Source organism: Gossypium hirsutum, chromosome D06, assembly GCF_007990345.1.
Source record: "Gossypium hirsutum isolate 1008001.06 chromosome D06, Gossypium_hirsutum_v2.1, whole genome shotgun sequence".
NCBI lineage: Eukaryota > Viridiplantae > Streptophyta > Magnoliopsida > Malvales > Malvaceae > Gossypium > Gossypium hirsutum.
Genome location: NC_053442.1, coordinates 27274849 through 27295163, shown reverse-complemented (window position 1 = coordinate 27295163; position 20315 = coordinate 27274849). Strand labels below are relative to the sequence as shown.

The 20315-nt window shown below is 34.9% G+C and overlaps 2 non-coding genes across 2 annotated transcripts; both read left to right on the top strand.

Moving 5' to 3' along the window:
• Positions 1 to 13093: 13093 nt before the first annotated feature.
• LOC121218799 (small nucleolar RNA R71) lies at positions 13094 to 13200 on the top strand. Its single transcript, XR_005915276.1, has one exon. It is a non-coding gene; the product is annotated as a small nucleolar RNA R71 (small nucleolar RNA).
• Positions 13201 to 17509: 4309 nt separating this feature from the next.
• On the top strand, positions 17510 to 17616 carry LOC121218857 (small nucleolar RNA R71). The gene has a single exon (XR_005915335.1). It is a non-coding gene; the product is annotated as a small nucleolar RNA R71 (small nucleolar RNA).
• The last annotated feature ends 2699 nt before the right edge of the window (positions 17617 to 20315 follow it).

The following is a 20315-nucleotide window of genomic DNA, read 5'->3' as shown; positions in this document are numbered from 1 at the left end:
TACTTTGTTACCTCACATAGTCTTTTATGTTCTTATTAAATCGAGTTAATTGTTTGAATTGACATAGGGATATGTACAAGAGATTATTTCGATTAATAAGTATGTATGTGCAATAACATATTTGCCTATTAAGATTTGTTTAATCGGTTGAATTGACATAGGGATATAGTCAATAGATAAATAGATTTTGGTAAGTATGTTCATAAGTTAGCAAATTACCGAGTTGCCGTGAACTTATTCGTAACAATATAAACATGAGTTTAATAATTCTAAGTTAAGAAATGTAATTAATCTAACACAATTATGTCATCTTGATTAAAATCTTTTTTTGAAATCGTGCATTTGAGATTTATTTATTTAGTTTACTTAGTTTAAAATCTTAGTTTTTAATCACCCTCTTCAAACAAAATATTTTTCTTCACCAAAGTGTTTTAAATAGCATTCATAAATAATTCTTTTCACAGTCTCTGTGGGTACGATAACTCAACATTTACTTGTCACTTTATTACTTGTTGCAATTGTGTACACTTGCACATTTTCGTCGCTCCATTGTGCTAAGTCACTTAATTTGTAAAATTATATTAACAATTTGGTAAATAAAAACACAATATAGTTGAGAAGTGGTGATTAAAATATATTAAACTAAATGCATTGATCCCTAATGCAAATTATCCTAAGTATGCAAACTATATGAATGAAATAGATTGTAGTAAAATTAAACACAATTTGCAACAATTATAACATAAATAAAGTAGGACAATTACTTTAATTAAGACAATTACTTTAATTAAACTCAATTTATTATCAACATGCTTAATAACATTCGGAAAAACAGTCCATGGCAACTCGATCTTTCATGAGTTTGGAAACCACATTAGGTCCTTTCGGAATCATTTACTTAGTAAATATGCATTCTAGTAATCCTTATTTACTAAGGGTTTCTTAGCATTCGTGTGAGGTAACAGGGACGTGTCAGGTTTGAAAAAATTTAATCACACAAATCTAAAAACTATGTAGATAACAGAGCTTGGTCAGAGTTGTTATGCAACCTAGAATTTAATCGGGTCAGGATCTAAATTGAGCATGCACATTTCAATTATGTGTCCATTAGCTGTCGTCTGGTTAGGATTGCTCAGCTAATTCAGGTGCATTTCAATCACGTATGAACGAAATACAGACTTGATTTTAATTGAAAACATGATCGATTGAGGCACAAACATTATAAACATGAATCAAATAAATATTATTTAATCAAAGCAATCATCCTAGCTTAAATAAAATTAAGCTAACATTGTTGTAAACAAGAACAAAGAACACATAGCAAACATCTTTAGATTAAATTAAAGAAAATAAAGATTAAACCCAATTCAGAGTGGTTGTCACCCAAAACTCTGACTGACGAGGCTCATTCGTTTCTTTGCTTTGCTCAGTTGCTTATGGGTCTCCAAGGTGGCCGACCAAGGGTTCTTTAAGAGGCTTAATTGCTAAAATCTCTATGAAGAGATGATGCTGGGCATGGGAATGAAAAAGAACTAAGAGAATTTGGAGAAAAGAGAAAATGATGATTTAACACCCCAAACCCGGCCTAGACGTTATGGTCGAATCTAGTGATGTCACATGATAGTGTGATTGAAAAGCGGTGCTCGGGTTGAAATTCGTAACTTTGCTTAAAACATTTTCCATTTAGATCATGTTGTTATCTTTGATTAATCCTGAAATAGTGAATTTTATTCATTCGTTAGTTTGCAAAATAGTATACGTTGTAGAAGCTTTTTAAAACAGTTTGTGTCCTTGTGGGTATTTTGCTAAAACACATGCATTTCTTTTGAAAACTCGTGTTTTATCTACCTCTAGCAGATATAAAACATAAAGCAGTATAAAATCCAAATTTTAAGCAAAAACTCATAGCGGCCACTATTACGGAAAAATACCCCATATAATGCTTTAAACAAATAAACCTAATTTTCTTTCAAAAAAATAATAATAAATAAACCTAATTAAATACGAAACAGTAAAAAAGAGTCTTGTGGCCACAACTGAATCCTCTGCCGCTCCGATCCGCATAAGTCTAGGGATTACCTGAACAAATGAATTAGAAGGGTGAGTTTACGAAAACACAGTGTGTAATCCCCACATAAACAAGCAGATAGTATGCAATCATAGTCTGGGCCTAAGCCTATTTCGGTAACAGTTTCAGTTTCAGTTAGGGCCTTAGCCCATTACAATACAGAAGCAGTTATGCATTTGTGTCTTGGCCCATTACAGTATCAATACTTAGTATAGTAACAGATATGCAATATCAAATCCTACCCAGCCAGCCTCTACACTCCAACTCCGTCCAACCCAACACTCCATGTGGGGATATAATCAACCCACTCATCCCTACGCTCTAAAAAGTACCAAATGCGGCACTAGATAGTAGTTTGTAGCTGAGCTGCCAGTAATTTAGGCTCGAGGCCTTTCAGTACACTTCCTTCGAACAATATAACCCCACCCCACCCCAATGCAATGCAATATACATATATGACATGCTAAAACATAATATCATGCATAAAATCAGGGCATACACTATCAAACCAGTGGGACATCATCATGCTTAATAACATACATAATCGTATCAGTCATACAGTCATTTCAGTCAATTAGGGGTCTAAGACAATGAAATCAGCAGGAAAAATATATTTATCGACTCTTACCAAAACATCCTCGATCTTTCCTTCGGGATATGCTAAAGATCGATCCGCTAGCTAAAGCGTCACAGTTGTAGGTCTTACTTCACCTATCCCTAACATCTTGAAAATAGACTTAGGCATCAAGTTGATACTCACTCCTAAGTCACACAAACCTTTACCACAAGATGATTCACCAATGTTACAAGCTATAGTAAAGCTTCTTGAGTCTTTCAATTTCGGTGGCAATTTGTTCTGCAGGAACGCACTACACTCCTTTGTCAAGGCAACAGTCTTATACTCACTCACTCCTTTGCCGATTTCCATTTTCAGAGTTGTGTTACACACCTATTATGGTTTCGTGGCAAAACACTTTCGAGCTCAGTAGTTCCTAAAATTGATCATTCACTTTAATCGTTAGTCTCAACTCATGAAAGCGCAATAACACCAAATCAAATATACTTATACTTCAAATGCACAATACCTACCTTGAAACTCCGAATGAATATACTAACACTCCACAGAAGAGGGACCTCAATCAAAACGATTTCTTACTGTCAAAACGATAGCAACATCCAATCAGCATTTAAATTAGGCACAAAACAAGGTGTCGAAGTTTTACTTACTAGAATAGCGGCGAGAACCAATCAACGATAAAAAAATAGAATGACAGAGTGGGGGAGACAAGAATCAGCAATATGAAGGGGGACAAAAAGAAAAAGAATCGGCCTAAGGATCAACAATTCGGTAGCAACAAACAGGAACAGAAAGGAGGTGACTGAAAGAAAATGAAGAAAGAAAAGATGGGTAGGAAAGTGTGAAAAACAGAAAACATGAAAAAAACAAAAAGAAGTAGCAGAAATTCACTAGCAATAATCGATAGAGGAAGGAGAACAGTTGACAGAAAATTGGGAGGAAACAAAAGCTAAAGCTGAATTTTGGGAAAAGAATCAGTTTTGGCACCACTACTGATCACCTCCCTTGATTCACTCCTCAAAACTCTCCTACTATCCCTCCATAAACCGTCCACTTCCCACCACATCTCAAATTCCTTATTTTATTCCACTAATCCCACAACTACCGAATCTCCCTCATTATACTCTTAAAAATCAGCAACAACCTCCCTACACTCCTCAAATACTCAGAATATTGGTCAAACTATAACACTCATACGACACAAGAAATAAAAATAAATCCCCTTGATCGCACAGAGATTTGAATACAAGACCTCCAGCATATTTACACTCCACTTAACCACTAAACCAGTAGGCCCATTTTGACATATTTTATCAACAATTATTTATAAGCCTACTGATTAGAGATAGGGGTTTATTCATTTAAAAACAATAATTTGCCCAAGCTAAGGCTTGAACTTGGGACCTCACACGCAAACCCAGAACACTTAACCACTGAAGCTGACAGATATTTGTGCCACAAATATACAAAAATAAATAAATAAGGGATTTTTGGGGCGTTACAGATGAATGATGAGAATGAATGAGGAACGATTGAGGGATGCTTGAGGGATGATGATTGAACGAATGAGAGAGTCTTATTTATATTTGAGGAGAGGGTTATAGTTTGTTTAAAATAGTGGATGTTAACCTCTTCGAAACTCCTCAAATTGTGGCCGGCCATGCTTACTGGCTTCTGACTTGATTTTTTGCTTGATTTTTAAGCAATTTTGGATGCCACACAACTCAGGACTGAGACTCGGTCAATCTTAAATCTTCGGGCAAATCTCTAATTTCTTCAACATTGCAAGGACCTTGTGCAATTAAACCAAAGAATGGTTTAAATGGATAGCCATGTGTAGTGGAATATTGGGTTGACTTAGTCTCCAATTTGGACGGTTTTGTAATCCATCAAAGCTATCAGACCTATCCAGAATAAATCAACTAGTTACAGGACCAAAGAATAAAATTTATCCAATTTAATTAATTAATTAAAACCCAAATTATTAATAAAATATTTTAAAATAAATTATTAAATATAATTTTATATTTTATCATTTAATTTAATCATGCATGACCAACTTTATGTCTTAAATAATATATTCAAATTAATATAAAATAAGCCATTTATTGAATGAAAACTATATAATAAAGCATAAAATACATTTTAATAATTTCTGTGTCCTAATTTCATATTTTCACATATTTCATTAATTTATTAAACAATTAATTATTTTTAACAACGGATTTAAGTAAAAATGTGATAAATTACATAGAAAAATCCTATATATTTTTTCGTTTACTCACCCCCAAACTTAAATCATTGCTTGTCCCGAGTAATGTTTATGTACAACAAAAGGTCTTCCTAAGGCAAAATTGCTAATTGTGTAAGCAGTATCAATCTTTGTCCCATAATCATGCGTTAATAACTTCATGCTTATCGATCTTCTTTATTAACAAGTAATTCATATGCAAACATTCCTTAAGATTATGCTAAGCTTCAAAATATGCCAACATGAATCATACTTTGCATGTATGTCACAGCCATAGATAACATTCTTCATTCAACATAATTTCCTATCCATCAAGCAAACAATCATAAGGGTTATTTATGATCTTCATATGTTGAACTTAGGACTTCCTCTCCACTAATGTTGTAATGGGGCTCAGTTAAAGGTAGGGATTTTAAGAGATGGGACATTTCGGTTTTAAAAATCTTAACCTTTAACTTTGTCTTGGTTTTCTCGTAATACAACCTTTTTCTTTAAGTGAACCTTTGGAACACCCCCAAACTTATTTTGAACTCAAGCTTATACATTTTCCTTTTCGAAGACTAAGCAAACTTTTCTTCGCTCTCTTTTTTTTTAAGCATGAGCACATACATCTTTATGAAAATTTCCTCAAATGTTGATTCCCAAGACAACTTTAGTTAAGATAGGTGCACAAAATTAGGATAATTTTAAAAAGATGGTAACTAGCTTATAATGTAGGTTCATTGCAAAAACAGGCCTTTAAGCTCAAAATTACAGTTTCAAGGGTCTAATATCATAGGGTTGGCTTGAAAAGGCACAAACGGTCCAAAGAAATAGTGCCTATATCATTTTAGATTTTTATGTCCCCTAGGATTTTGCCTCAAGAAAGTTACTAAGTCAATTCTAAAGATATAAACCTTCATGCATGTCTAATCTCAAAAGAAACTAAGTTTTCATGGCAAACATTACTAAGGGTAAAATCATACAAGCATTCCATTCTTCATGATAACATACTTTCACTTAGATAAAATCATCATTCATACTTGCATACAAACTATCTCAGTAACAAAAAAAATATCTCTAAACATTCATTTATTAAAACATACTTATGAAATAAATAATTGAAGCATACTTGAAAAAATATTTAAAAGTTTAAGAAATTTATTTGCCTTACCCCCCTTTAAAAAGAAACAATGTTCTCATTGCAAAAACAAAGTAATGAATGAAAACTGAACACCAGGTAGGGTGGTAAAGACAGAGAGGTGAGTCACTAATACTACTTAAATACCAAGTCTTCCTTAATAACCCAGTCCTAGACATGTTCATTCCCATTACCACATCACTTAGTCTTATTCTTTCTAAAGAAGTGTTAACTTTGTTCATGCTTGCTATGTTTTATTCTGCAGAAATTAAATCCTAATTACGAAAGAAATAAATTCATAATGACCTAAAAATAATTAAATAAATAATAGGACAAGAATCCCCCTTTTTATTTTTCTAACTTATTCCCCTTGTCTTCTTTAGCTCCATCTCCGCTTGCATCATCAGTATCTTCCGTCCATGTCTCAAAGATAGCATCTGGGAACTCAGGAACAAATTTATTAGAGATACTCTTAAAAGTATTTTGAATTGATTCATCTCTAATTTTTGCGTATTTCCAGTAAGCTTGTTGTTGATTGTGCATGAACTTGCACATATCCATCGAAATTGACAACTCCGATTTCCATGAAGTACTTGCAGAAGTCGGCATGGGAGTTGTATATTTAGGTTCAACACTTAGCTTGACTGGTTCTTCTTCTGGCTCAACCCTTGGTTCAGGAATGTTCGGTTCCTTATCAGATTCTTCCTCTTCAGTGTCTGTGACTGAATTAGCTTTAGTTTCAGTTCCATTTGTTGACTCATCTGTACCCGGCTCAGTTGGCTCTTCTTGCTCGCCATGATTCAGTTCATGCACCCTCTCTACTAATCTTTCAAGATCATAATTTGTGATGCATCCTTGAACATATCACCCCTTCAGATTTGCTTGTGTTTTAACACAGACCTTTAAGCAAAGTGAAGTGATTAATGATGGGAAATAAGCACTTCCTGACTTTTGTTTAGCACAATCATAAATCTCCTTGAGGATAATTTTCCCAACATTAATGGAATTTCTATCAAAATTGCATATAACAAAAGCATTCGTTCCATCGAGATGGTGGAACTATGTGAGATAGGCATAAAACTGTAGCGGACGAAATAAAACCATACCTTTGCTACTCATTTTAAGCATTCTCTTCGACAAGAATGGCTCTCATACTTTCTTATAATCCATTGGGATCCCGAATTTGTCACAACATCAAGCACTTGTTGAAAAAAATCCCAATTGATATTGTTCATCATAGGGTAGTACTCATCTTCTTCAACATTAGGTAAATTAAACAAGTCATTGATGGACTTAGAAGTAAGAGGTACCTTTTTCTTTCGAACGATGACTTTAGTAGCATCTTGCGTAGTCAAACTAGCTTAGAATTCTCGAACTAGTTCATCATCGGGAAGTGAACGAGCATCACAAAATTGTTCCCACTTGAGAGCATTGATTTTCTTTCTAATCGGTATAGGAACAACCATCAAATCATTACTCTTCAAGTCAAAACTTTTTTCTGGCATCATAGGTTGATGCTTGAAGATTGAATCAAATCTCTCTTTCACTTATTCATCGATCAAAATCAGGTTTTCAGGAGTAGTCTTTGAAGATCTAGTTCTTCTGCGAGACATGGTATCTTTTCCCAAAAATTTGGCAAAATTTCTTGACAAAAGAGAAAAGAGAAATCAGCAAAGTGGGTAGAACTTTCTACGGCAAAAATCTTGCGATGGCAATAGAAAATTTTGACAAAAAGGGAAGAGAACTAAGGTTTCTTTTGAGATTTGAGGTTGACGGTACAAAAGGGAGATTTAGGGTGTAAGCAAATTTGTTTGAGGGATATGAAGATTAGAAGAATGGAGATGGGTTTATATAGGGAAAAATTAGGGCAACATGTAGCAAAGAATTAGCCACAATAGGATTACTTGGGCAACAAGCAATGGGTGTGACGGCAAGGCATAGATTTTTCCCTCCTTTTTGTTGTCTTGGGCCTCAAACTCAGACTGTATCTTACTAAAAAAAACTAATTAGTACTTGGGCCAAATTTGACCCCCTTTATTACCATAAAAATTTAAAATTTAAACAGAACAAATGAAATTTTAAAAAAAAAATTTAAGTCTTAATTAGAAAATTTCTTCTTAACAAATTACATTAAATTAATTCCTAGGAAAGGTTAGAGGGGTCACACCAGTCCCGCTTAAGTTCCAATCTCCTTAGATAGAATTAATTAAATTTAATAAGTTAAGAAAATAAGTTCTAATTATTTATTTTTTTACAAAATTAGTTCATGAAAAATTAAAGGTCTATTAATTTGAGTGAGGATTCAACTCGCTCAACTTCACCATCCTAGTAGTGTTTGAGACATTGACTATTAACTTTAAACGTACCTCCGTAATTGTTGTATAATTTAATAGGTCCATAAGGATAAACTCGGTAGATGGTATAAGGTCCTTTCCATCGGGATTTAAGCTTCCCAGGAAATAACTTCAACCTTGAATTAAACAACAAAACCTTTTGACCTTCTTTAAACTTGCGAGGTTGTATATGACTATCATGCCATCTTTTTTTATCTTTCTTTACACATTTTGGCATTCTCATAGGAAAACAACCTCAGCGCTTCCAACTCATCAAGTTGTAACATCCTTCTCTCACCGGCTTGCTTAAGATCAAAGTTCAACTACTTCAAAGCCCAGTGAGCTTTATTCTCCAACTCTAATGGCAAATGACATGCCTTTCCAAAGACTAACCGATAAGGAGTCATTTCTAACGGAGTCTTAAGTGTTGTTCGATAGGCCCATAATGCATCATTGAGCCTTCGAGACCAATCTTTTCTACTAGGGCGTACTACTTTTTCAAGGATACATTTTATTTCACGATTCACTCTTTCAACTTTCCCATTAGACTGGGGATGATAGGCAGTAGCAATCTTGTGCTTCACATCATATTTTTCAAGCAACCACTTAAGTCATTTGTTCACAAAGTGTGAACCTTCATCACTAATAATAGCTCTTGGTGTCCCAAATCATGTAAACACATGCTTATGTAGTAATCGCATGACTACCTTTGCATCATTTGTAGGGTATACTTCAGCTTCAACCCACTTGGATACATAGTCCACAACAACTAAGATGTATTTGTTCCCATACGAAGAAGAAAACGGGCCTAAGAAGTCAATGCCCCATACGTCAAACAATTCAATCTCCAAAATGTTTGTCAATGGCATCTCATTCCTCCTTGATAAATTCCCAGTTCTTTGGCATTTATCAAAATCCTTTGGCATAAGTATCTTTAAATAGTGTAGGCCAAAAGAAACCTACTTGCAAAATTTTTGATGTAGTACGTGAACCACCAAAGTGTCCCCCACTTGGAGATGTATGGCAATGATACAAGATCTCAGCAATCTTGCTTTTAGCTACACACTTTCGGATTATATTATCTGCACATTGTTTAAACAAAAGCGGATCCTCCCAAAGATCATACCGACTATCATGAAGGAATTTTTTCCTTTGTTGGTATGTCATTTCTCGAGGAATTATTCCACATACAAGATAATTGGCAAAATCAGCAAACCAGGGTATTTCATGAATTTGATTTACCTCAAATAAATGTTCATCTGGGAAATTCTCGTTGATAGGCACACATGACTAAGTTACCTCATCTTGCTCCAACCTCGACAGATGATCAGCCATTTGATTTTCGACACCTTTTCTGTCTTGGATCTCAAGGTCAAATTCTTGGAGTAAAAGTATCCAACAAAGTAGCCTTTGTTTTGCATCTTTCTCTGTGAGCAAGTATTTAATGGTCGCATGGTCAGTAAATACTGTAACTTTGGCACCTATAAGATATGAACGAAATTTTTCAAAAGCAAAAACTATAGCGAAGAGTTCCTTTTTGGTTACCATATAATTGTGTTGGGCTCCCGTCAAAGTTCTACTTGCATAGTAAATAGGGTGAAACACTTTATTTCTTCTTTGACCCATCACAGCTCCAACGACATAATCACTTGCATCGCACATAAACTCAAAAGGTGAGTTCTAATCGGGTGTAACGATTATTGGGGATGAGATTAACCGCTTCTTTAGCTCTTCAAAAACTTACAAACATGTTTTGTTGAAATCAAACGCTGTATCTTTCTTTATCAACAAACACAACGGTTTAGAAATTTTCGAGAAATCTTTGATAAACCTTCGATAAAAACTGGCATGGCCTAAGAAACTTCTGACTCCTTTCACATTCATTAGGGCTGGTAATCTTTCAATTACGTCCACCTTTGCTTTATCGACTTCAATTCCTTTTTTTTGAGATCTTATGACCTAAGACAATCCCTTCCTTGACCATAAAATGGCATTTTTCCCAATTAAGGACAAAATTTGTCTCTTTGCTTCTCTTCAGTACCTTAGCCAAATTACTCAAACAGATATCATAAGTGTTACCAAAAATAGAAAAATCATCCATAAAAACCTTAACAAAATTTTCAACCATATTAGTAAATATTGCCATCATGCATCGTTGAAAAGTTGCAGGTGCATTGCATAAACCAAAAGGAATTCGCCTAAAAGCAAATGTACCATATGGACAAGTAAAGGTTATTTTATGTTGGACCTCCGGGGCTACAACTATTTGGTTATATCCTAAATAGCCATCTAAAAAATAATAGAATTCATTACCTGCGAGTCAATCTAACATCTGATCCATAAAAGGCAACAGGAAATGGTCCTTCCAAGTGGCTTTGTTCAACTTTCTATAATTAATACAGATTCTCCAACTGGTAACAGTTCTTGTTAGAATTAACTCATTACGCTAATTTTTAGCAATCGTGATTCCACCTTTCTTCGGCACACACTACACCGGACTTACCCATGAACTATCTGAAATAGGATAGATGATTCCTTCATCTAACCATTTAATCACTTCCTTTCTCACAACTTCTTTCACCATAAAATTGAGCCTCCTTTGCTCATCAATTCAAGCTCCTTCTACTTGTTCTAAAATGATTTTATGCATGCAAAAAGAAGGGATTATACTTCGAATATTAGCTATGGTCCAACCAATTGCTTTCTTAAATTTCTTTAGAACAGCAATTAGTTGCTCCTCTTGATCTTTCGTCAGTTCCGCTAAAATAATCACAGGCAAAGTAGAACAATCACCTAAATAAACGTATTTAAAATGGGAAGGAAGTACCTTTAGTTTGAGTTTAGGTGGTTCTTCAATTGAAAACCTGGGTTGTATAAATTCTCTAACTTCTACCTCTAACGGTTCAAACCGTGTGGATTGAATAAAATTTCCCAGATTGGCTTTCATCAAAGCCATGTTTTCTTCACCTTCTTCATCCTCCAAAAGCTTAAGATCTAAGGCTTTCTACAATGGATCTTCTTCAAAATTACTTTCTATAGAAACTAAGGTTTTTATCTCTTCAATAACTGAACACTCCTCTGCCAGATTGGGAAATTTCATCACTTTGAGAATGTTAAAGGCTACCTAGTCGTTTTGAACTCGCATGGTGAGTTCTCCTTTCTGCACATCAATAAATGTTCTTCCCATGGGTAAGAGAGGTCTCCCAAGGATGATCGGCACTTCCTTGTCTGCTTTAAAATATAAGACAATGAAATCAGCAGGAAAAATAAATTTATCGACTCTTACCAAAACATCCTCGATATTTCCTTCGGGATATGCTAAAGATCGATCTGCTAGCTGAAGCGTCACAGTTGTAGGTCTTACTTCACCTATCCCTAACATCTTCAAAATAGACTTAGGCATCAAGTTGATACTCGTTCCGAAGTCACACAAAGCTTTACCACAGTAAGATTCACCAATGTTACAAGGTATAGTAAAGCTTCCTAGGTCTTTCAATTTCGATGGCAATTTGTTCTGTAGAAACGCAGTGCACTCCTTTGTCAAGGCAATAGTCTCATACTCACTCAGCCATTTTTAATTGGATAGTATATCTTTCATAAACTTCACATAATTCGACATTTTTTCTAAAGCCTCCACCGATGGAATATTGATGTGTAACTGCTTCAAAACATCCAAAAACTTCTTGAATTGCACCTCCTATTTCTACTTGTTATGCTGCAATCTTTCCAGATATGGAGGTGATGGAAATTTCGATTGAACCGAACAACTTTTCTGAGTAGGTAAATCTACATTCAAAGAAGATGTTAAAATATTTGAATTCACTAAGTCAGGGTTTACCTAGTCAGACTTTATAGATTTTGATTCCTTTAGTGTAGAAACTTCAACAGTTGGTTGATTCTTCTCAACAGGCTTATCTTTGACATCAATCAATCGGGGTTCTAGAATTTTACCACCTCGTAATGCCACTACCTTGATATGTTCTTTACCCAAATTTCTTAGATTCTCAGTATCGCTCGGCAAGGTTCCTTGCAGTCTATTACGTAGCTCCGTAGCTAATTGACCGATTTGGTTTTCCAAATTTTTCAGTGTTGCTGCTTGGCTTTGGATCAAAGCTTCATTCTTTGCCATGTACATTTTCAACAAGTTCTCCGAATTGTTTCATGCCTCAGCTTGAGATGGTTCCTGAGCTTGCTGATTAAACCCATGAAATTGGTTGGGTCTTTGCTACAATAAGTTGTTGTTATGTCCATTTCCTTGGTTGTTTCAAGAAAAGTTAGGATGATTATGCCATGAAGGATTGTAGAAGTTGGACTGGGGTCCTTGTCCACTCCTATTTTGTATTGGTTCCCCACATAGTACACTGACTCGGGATTTGATAGACACTTCTTAAAAGAATGATCTTCCCCACAGTACACACAGGAAACTACTTCAAAAGGACTTGGTGGCTAAGCTACAGAATTATTAGTACTATTAGCAGTTATCTGTTTTATCATAGAGGACATAGACGATACCTGAGATGATAACGAAGTGAGGGCGTCAACTTTATGAACTCTGGCTACATGTCTTCCTGAAGCTGTTCAATTTGTTGGCCATTGATAGTTATTACTCGAGATCCTCTCGATGATCTCATAAGCCTCATTATAAGACTTAGACAAAATTGCACCATTCGCGGAAGCATCTACCATCAATCTTGTATTTGCATTGAGACCACTATAGTATGTCTCCAACTGGATACAATGAGGAATCCCATGTTGAGGACACTTAAGAAGTAACTCCTTGAATCGCTCCCAAGTCTCATACAAAGACTCGTCATCCAATTGTTGGAAAGTTGTGATCTCGTTCCTTAACTTAGTGTTTTTGCTAGGTGGGAAATACTTAACCAAAAATCTCTCTGCTAATTCTTGTCATGTAGATATGGAACTTGGTGGCAATGAATTGAGCCATGCTCATGCTCGATCTCACAACAAGTACGGAAACAATTTCAACCTCAGTGCGTCTTCAGTCACAATGGCTATCTTGAATGAATCACTTACCTCCATAAACAATCAAAGGTGGAGATGTGGATCTTCCGTGGGCATACCACTAAATTTGCCCACCGTTTGTTGCATTTGAAACATCACTCGTTTCAATTCAAACTGGGTTGCCACAATATTTGACCTTCTAATTCCTGGGTTTAACTCACTAAAAAGTAGTACAACATATTGTCTGATGCATCGGTCCCTATCATCGACAATAAGGATAGAATTTCGTACATGATCGGCTTCATTACCTTGGTCTTGATTCTAATTTCCAAGGTCCAACTCGACCTGTCTTTAAGCTGTTCATTCACGCATTCTTTGTCTGAAAGTTCGCTCAATTTCAGGGTCTACGGGGAGTAAATCGATAATTCGATCTATGCCCATAAACACCTGAAAAGAAAATCAAAAAAATTAAAAAGAATAAGTTAGTAATGTTAGAAAAATATCAAATTGAAAATAAATAATTTCACGAAAAAAATGACTATGGCAACAGTTGACAGACCCCGGCAACAGCGTCAAAAACTTGTAACACGTAGGTTTGTGCAAGTGTACACAGTCATTATCAAATAATAAGTATCGAGTTATTGTCTCCACAGGGATTGTATTTGTGCTAAGTCACTTAATTTGTAAAATTATATTAACAATTTGGTAAATAAAAACACAATATAGTTGAGAAATAGTGATTAAAATATATTAAACTAAATGTAATGATCCCTAATGCAAATTATCCTATGTATGCAAACTATATGAATGAAATAGATTTTAGTAAAATTAAACACAATTTGCTGCAATTATAACATAAATAAACTAGGAAAATTCTTATAATTAAACTCAATTTATTATCAACATGCTAAATAACATTTGAAAAAACATTTCATGGCAACTCGATCTTTCATGAGTTTAGAAACCACGTTAGGTCCTTTCGAAATCATTTACTTAGTAAATATGCATTTTATTGATCCTTATTCACTAAGGGTTTCTTAGCATTCGTGTGAGGTAACAAGGAAGTGTCAGGTTTGAAACAATTTAATCACACAGATCTAAAAACTATGTAGATAACAGAGCTTGGTCAGAGTTATTATGCAACCTACAATTTAATTGAGTCAGGATCTAAATTGAGCACATTTCAATTATGTGTCCATTAGTCGTCGTCCGGTCAGGATCGCTCAGCTAATTCTGGTGCATTTCAATATGAACGAAATACAGACTTGATTTTAATTGAAAACATGATCGATTGAGGCACAAACATTATAAGCATGAATCAAATAAATATTATTTAATCAAAGCAATCATCCTAGCTTAAATAAAGTTAATCTATCATTGTTGTAAACAAGAATAAAGAACACAAAATACACATATTTATATTAAATTAAAGTAAAGAAAGATTAAACCCAATTTAGAGTGGCTGTCACCCAAAACTTTGACTGATGAGGCTCATTCGTTCCTTTGCTTTGCTCATTTGCTGATAGCTCTCCAAGTGGGCCGACCAAGGGTTCTTTAAAAGGCTTAATTGTTAAAATCTCTATGAAGAGATAATGCTAGGTATGGGAATCCAAAATAACTAAGAGAATTTGGAGAATAGAGAGAATAATGATTTAACACCCTAAATTATGCCTGGACATTATGATCGAATCTGGTGATGTCACATGATAGTGGGTTTGAAAATCGGTGCTCATGTTGAAAAACAATAACTTTGCTTAAAACATTTTCCATTTAAATCTCATCATTATCTTTTATTATTCCTAAAATAGTGATTTTTATTTACTTGTTAGTTTGCAAAATAGTATACGTTGCAGAAGCTTTTTAAAACAATTTGTGCCCTGGTGGATATTTTGCTAAAACACATGCATTTCTTTTAAAAACTCGTGTTTTATCTACCTCTAGCAGATATAAAACATAAAGCATTATAAAATCCAAATTTTAAGAAAAAACTCATAGCGGTCATTATTAGGGAAAAATACCCCATATAATGCTTTAAAAAATAAACCTAATTAAATACGAAACTGTAAAAAAGAGTCATGTAGCCACAGCTGAGTCCTCTGCCGCTCCGATCTGCCTAAGTCTGGGGATTACCTGAACAGATAAATAAGAAGGGTGAGTTTATGAAAACTCAGTGTGTAATCCCCACATAAACAAGCAGACAGTATGCAATCACAGTCTGGGCCTAAGCCCATTTCGGTAACAGTTTCAGTTTCAGTTAGGGCCTTAGCACATTACAATACAGAAACAGTTATGCATTTGGGCCTTGGGCCATTACAGTATCAATACTCAGTACAGTAACATATATGCAGTATCAAATCCTACCCAGCTAGCCTCTACACTCCAACTTCGTCCAACCCTACACTCCATGTGGGGATATAATCAACCCACCATCCCTACACTCAAAAAAGTACCGAATGCGTCACTAGAAAGTAGTTTGCAGCTGAGATGCCAGTAATTTAGCCTCGAGGCCTTATAGTACATTTCTTCCGAACAATATAACCCTACCCCAATGCAATGCAATATACATATATGACATGCTAAAACATAATATCATGCATAAAACAAGGGCATACAGTATCAAACCATGGGACAACATCATGCTTAATAACATACATAATCGTATCAGTCATAAAGTCATTTCAATCAATTAGGGGTCTAAGACAATGAAATTAGCAGGAAAAATAAATTTATCGACTCTTAACAAAACATCCTCGATCTTTCCTTCGGGATATGTGAAAGATCTATCCACTAGCTGAAGCGTCACAGTTGTAGGTCTTACTTCACCTATCCTTAACATCTTGAAAATAGACTTAGGTATCAAGTTCATACTCGCTCCTAATTCACACAAAGCTTTACCACAGTAAGATTCACCAATGTTGCAAGGTATAGTAAAGCTTCCTGGGTCTTTCAATTTTGGTGGCAATTTGTTCTGCAGGAAAGCACTACATTCCTTTGTCAAGGCAACAGCCTCATCCTCACTCAGTCGTTTCTTCTTGGACAGTATATCCCTCACAAACTTCATATAATTTGACATTTGTACTAAATCCTCCACCAACGGAATATTGACGTGTAACTTCTTCAAAATATCCAAAAACTTCTTGAATTGCACCTCTTGTTTCTGCTTGTTTTGCTGCAATCTTTCCAGATATAGAGGTGATGGAACTTTCAGTTAAACCGGACAACTTTTCTGAATAGGTAAATCTGCATCCAAAGAAGATGTTAAAATATCTGAATTCAGTAAGTCAGGGTTTATCTTGTCAGACATTGTAGATTTTGATTCCTTTCATGTAGAAACTTCAACAGCTGGTTGATTCTTCTTAACGGGCTTATCTTCGACATCAATCAATCGGGGTTCTTGAATTTTACCACCTCGCAATGCCACTGCCTTGATATGTTCTTTATCCAAATTTCATGGATTCTCAGTATCGCTCGGCAAGGTTCCTTTTGGTCTATTACGTAGATCCGTAGCTAACTAACCCATTTGGTTTTCCAAATTTTTCACTGTTGCTGCTTGGCCTTGGATCAAAGTGTTATTCTTTGCCATGTACGCTTTCAACAAGTCCTCCAAATTGTTTCATGCCTCAGCTTGAGGTAGTTTCAGAGCTTGCTGATACACCCTTGAGATTGGTTAGGTCTTTGCTGTAATAAGTTGTTGTTTGGTCCATTTCCTTGGTTGCTCCAAGAAACGTTAGGATGATTACGCCATGAAGGATTGTAAAAGTTGGACTGGGGTCCATTTCCACTCCTATTTTGATATTGGTTCCCCACATAGTACACTAACTCAAGATTTGATAGGCAATTCTTAAAAGAATAACCTTCCGCACATTACACACAGGAAACTCCTTCAAACGGACTTGGTGGCTGAGCTGTAGAATTATTACTACTATTAGCGGTTAACTATTTTATCATAGAGGAAATAGACGATACCTGAGAAGATAACGAAGTGAGGGCGTTAACTTCATGAACTCTGGCTACACGTCTTCCTGAAGTTGTTCGATTTGTTGGCCACTGATAGTTATTACTCGCGATCCTCTCGATCATCTCATAAGCCTCATTATAAGACTTAGACAAAATTGCACCATTCGCGAAAGCATCTATCATCAATCTTGTATTTGCATTGAGACCATTATAGAATGTCTCCAACTGGATACAATATTGAATCCCATGATGTGGACTCTTACGAAGTAACTCCTTAAATCGCTCCCAAGCCTCATACAAAGACTCATCATCCAATTGTTGGATAGTTGTGATCTTGTTCCTTAACTTAGCAGTTTTTCTAGGTGGGAAATACTTAACCAAAAATCTCTCTGCTAATTCTTGCCATGTAGATATAGAACTTGGTGGCAATGAATTGAGCCATGCTCATGCTCAATCTCACAATGAGTACGGAAACAACTTCAACCTCAGTGTGTCTTCAGTCACACTGGCTATCTTGAATGAATCACTCACCTCCATAAACAATCGGAGGTGGAGATGTGGATCTTCCGTGGGCATACCACGAAATTGGCCCACCGTTTGTAGCATTTGAAACATCACTTGTTTCAATTCAAACTAGGTTGCCTCAATATCTTAGCTTCTAATTCCTGGGTTTAACTCACTGAAAAGTGGCATAGCATATTGTCTGATACATCGATCCCTATCATTGACAATAAAGGTAGGATTTCGTACATGATCGGCTTCATTACCTTGGTCTTGATTCTGATTTCTAAGGTCCATCTTGACTTGTCTTTGAGTTCTTCGTTCACGTCTTCTTTGTCTGAAAGCTCACTCAATTTTAGGGTCTAGAGGGAGTAAATCGATAATTTGATCTATGCTCATGAACACCTGAAAAGAAAACCATAAAAATTAAAAAGAATAAGTTAGTAATGTTAGAAATAAATCAAATTGAAAATAAATAATTTCACAAAAAAATGACTATGGCAACAATTAACAGACCTCGGCAATGATGCCACAAACTTGTAACGCGTAGATTTGTGCAAGTGCACACAGTCGTTATCAATTAATAAGTATTGAGTTATTGTCTCCACAGGGATTGTATTTGTGCTAAGTCACTTAATTTGTAAAATTATATTAACAATTTGGTAAATAAAAACACAATATAGTTTAGAAGTGGTGATTAAAATATATTAAACTAAATGCAATGATCCCTAATGCAAATTATCCTAAGTATGCAAACTATATGAATGAAATAGATTTTAGTAAAATTAAACATAATTTGTAACAATTATAACATAAATAAACTAGGACAATTACTTTAATTAAACTCAATTTATTATCAACATGCTTAATAACATTCGGAAAAACATTCCATGGTAACTCGATCTTTCATGAGTTTGGAAACCACATTAGGTCCTTTGGAATCCTTTACTTAGTAAATATGCATTTTACTGATCATTATTTACTAAGGGTTTGTTAGCATTCATGTGAGGTAATAAGGACATGTCTAGTTTGAAACAATTTAATCACACAAATTTAAAAACTATGCAGATAACAGAGCTTGGTCAAAGCTGTTATGCAACCTACAATTTAATCGGGTTAGGATCTAAATTGAGCATGCACATTTCAATTATGTGTCCATTAATCGTCGTCTGGTCAGCTAATCGAGGTGCATTTCAATCACGTATTAATGAAATACGGACTTGATTTTAATTGAAAATATGATCGATTGAGGCACAAACATTATAAGCATGAATCAAATAAATATTATTTAATCAAAGCAATAATCCTAGTTTAAATAAAATTAAGCTAACACTGTTGTAAACAAGAACAAAGAACACATAGCAAAATCTTTATATTAAATTAAAGAAAAGAAAGATTAAACCCAATTTAGAGTGGCTATCACCCAAAACTCTGACTGACGAGGCTCCTTCATTCCTTTGATTTGCTCCTTGCTAATGGCTCTCCAAGGTGGCCGACCAAGGGTTCTTTAAGAGGCTTAATTGCTAAAATCTCTATGAAGAGGTGATGCTAGGCGTGAGAATGAAAAAGAACTAAGAGAATTTGGAGAAAAGAGAGAATGATGAATGATGAGAATGAATGAGGAATGATTTAGGGATGGTTGAGGGATGATGAATAAAGGAATAAGAGGGTCTTATTTATGGTTGCGGAGAAGGGGATAGTTTGCTTAAAATAGTCGATTTTAACCTCTTCAAATCTCCTCAAATTGTGGCCGGCCATGCTTAGTGGCTTTTCACGTGATTTTTTGCTTGATTTTTAATCAATTCTGGATGCCACACAACTTAGGACTAAGACTCGGTCAATCATAAATCTTTGGGCAAATCTCTAATTTTTTCAACATTGCAAGGACCTTGTGTAATTAAACCAAAGAATGGTTTAAATGGACTGCCATGTGTAGCCGAATATTGGGTTGACTTGGTCTCCAATTTGGACGATTTTGTAATCCAGCAAAGCTATCAGATCTATCCAGAAAAATTAACAAGTTAGAGGACCAAAGAATAAAATTTATCCAATTTAATTAATTAATTAAAACCCAAATTATTAATGAATTTTTTTTAAATGAATTATTAAATATAATTTTATATTTTACTATTTAATTTAATCATGCATGTCCCACTTTATGTCTCAAAAAATATATTTAAATTAATATAAAATAAGTCATTTATTGCATGAAAACTATATAATAAAGCATAAAATCACATTTTAATAATTTCTATGTCCTAATTTCATATTTTCACATATTTCATTAATTTATTAAACAATTACTTAGTTTTAACAATAGATTTAGTAAAAAGGTGATAAATTACATAGGAAAAATCCTATATATTTTTTCATTTACAAATAGCAGCAGATTGGTGAGGGGTACGCGCGTTCGACAAGGTGTTGAGCAGGGTGTGCAAGCAAGGCATGCAAGGGCTAGGGGGCAAGAAGTAGAAGCGGCGTGTGAGGGAGTAGTAGTAGTATAAGCGTGCAAGAGAGCAGGATGCAAGAACAAGGGTGTGTGAGGC